Source organism: Teleopsis dalmanni, chromosome 1, assembly GCF_002237135.1.
Source record: "Teleopsis dalmanni isolate 2A chromosome 1, ASM223713v2, whole genome shotgun sequence".
Classification (NCBI taxonomy): Eukaryota; Metazoa; Arthropoda; class Insecta; order Diptera; family Diopsidae; genus Teleopsis; species Teleopsis dalmanni.
This window is the reverse complement of record NC_051846.1, coordinates 227,900,097-227,902,542: the sequence shown is the minus strand read 5'-3', so window position 1 is coordinate 227,902,542 and position 2,446 is coordinate 227,900,097.

Genomic DNA, 2,446 nt, shown 5'->3' with positions numbered 1-2,446 from the left:
AAAACTGTGTTGTGGTTAAACGATAACGCACAGAAGTGGATGGTCGTTAGATGTTTATTTTCTGGTCTGCCACTTTTGCTGTTATTAATTTACTGTTGTCAACAGTTTTTTTCTTTCTGTGTTGGTTTTTTTTATTCTTGTTTTATTATTATATTGCATTACAATGTGTTACCTTCTAAAATCAACAACAATCCACTTTTTTAACATAAAACAAGTTTGCACTGACACTACTCTTGTCTAATATTAGCTTTTCGGGTTTTAATTAAAGAAACATGTTCATGCATGTCTCGAAAGAAATTCAAGTTCAATTAAGAAAAACTTCAATTAAATTAAATAAAAGTGCTATGCATAAGCACTATAGTAGGAGTTAAAAACCAATTCGATAAAAGGCTTAAACTGATATTATTAGGTAATTAAAAATAAGTAATTAAACGTTTTAAGAAATTTTAGTGACAATATTTTAATAGTCATACTGAATCGCACTATTGATTTTGATTCGGTATAACTATAAATTAGAAGATGAATTAATATACATATGTTACATATGTACATAGATTTATTAGTAAGTATTTTATTATCATTATATTTTTATCATATCTTATTAACACCAGAGTTTTTTTTCAGATATAAAAATTGAATATACATACATACATACATATGTATGTATGTATGTATATTCAATTATATATATTATTAAATACTTAATATAATTTGTGATATTAAATTATAATACACCCAGCCGTTTACGGTCACCTCGTTTAACGACAAACTCGCTTAACGGCCTAACCATATTTATGACCATATTTCTCGGTTAACGGCCAAGAAATTATACAATGGGGTTTCAGTTTTTGACCGTTATGGCCCAATGGCTGAAATTCATGTTTTTGGCATTCCTAAAAGGTGGTCATAGTGGATTTAAGTCTCACGCTTTGGCTTTAAATGTTTCTAGCTACCAGAAAAAAAAAATTATCATTCCTTCTTCTTTTTTCTCCTTCTTTCCTTCTTCTTCTTTCTCCTTCTTTCCTTCTTCTTCTTTCTCCTTCTTTCTTTCTTCTTCTTTCTCCTTCTTTTGTTCTTCTTCTTTCTCCTTCTTACCTTCTTCTTCTTTCCTTCTTCTTCTTTCCTTCTTCTTCTTTCCTTCTTCTTTTTTCCTTCTTCTGCTTTCTCCTTCTTTCCTTTTTTCTTCTTTCTCCTTCTTTCCTTCTTCTTGTATGTCTTCTTGTTTTCCTTTTTGTCCTTCTTTTTGAACTTTTTCCCCGTCTTTCTTATTCCTTTAATCTTCGTTACTCCAAAACTTGCACCGCATCTTTTTCTTCGTCCCAACCATTCAGCATAAACTTCTGGTATGCCGCACCGTAACAATGTATCTTGTCACTTCTGTCGACATTCCCACTTTTTCAGTGCTATTGCCCATTTGTGGAGCTGATTTCCTGTCTTCAACAAATTGACGGCACAAATTTTCTTTTAGCAGGAAAATTCAAGTGGGATTATGAAACTTCTCAACTTTGTCCATTCTATCTAAACAATACTTATATTACTCAACTTTTTCACTTGTTGACGTACTTGCGATTTATCTCTTGCTAAAAGCTTTTCCAGATGCATAAATCGCGTTTCCATTTGCGATGAATTTTGTCTCAGCCGTATCAACATTCGTCAGGAGTTCTCCCTCATTTCCGCTATCATCTGCGACATTTCTATCGCATTTGTTTATTGACAAACCCACTTCTGGTACTAATTGATATGAATTTGGTTTTTAAAGTTAAATATGGTGTGAAAAACTATATTATAGAATTTTTTTTTGGTTTTCGAGCAGTAATTTTTTCGAATTTTTGTTTAATTGAATTATTGGTCGACCATATAGCAGTTTCGAGTATTGCCAAATACTCATCTTCAGTGGATATTTATTTCATACAAATATTGATAAACAATTTTTGATATTGCAAGTACTAAAAAATGAATTTGTACCCAGTGAAATTTGAAGCTTAGAATCATTGTTAATAGATCGTGACTTAAGCCGTACTTGACTTCTAACTTGATCATTTTTTTGATCATGAAAAATAAAAACGGGTTTTATTGTAATTTACTACTATTTAAAAAAATATATTTTTAATTTCTTTTAATTGCTTAATATAGTGTTCTCAATGAATTTTTCTGTAATAATTAATATGATAAATTCATATGAAATTCTTGGATGGGACTTCCACTTATCATTTTAGGAAATGTAACAATTATCGCACTCATCAGCAATTCCTTCTCCAATAGAAAGATTCATAATTAATTTCAAAGAAATATTTGACAAAGTAGTACTTAACTTATTTGCATAGTTAACAGCAAACTTTTGCTTGAAATAAAAAAATTAAATGCACTTTACGATGTTTAATTAAACAAGCTTAATAATTAAAATGAATCATATGAGAAAAATAATTAAACAATAAATATATAATTT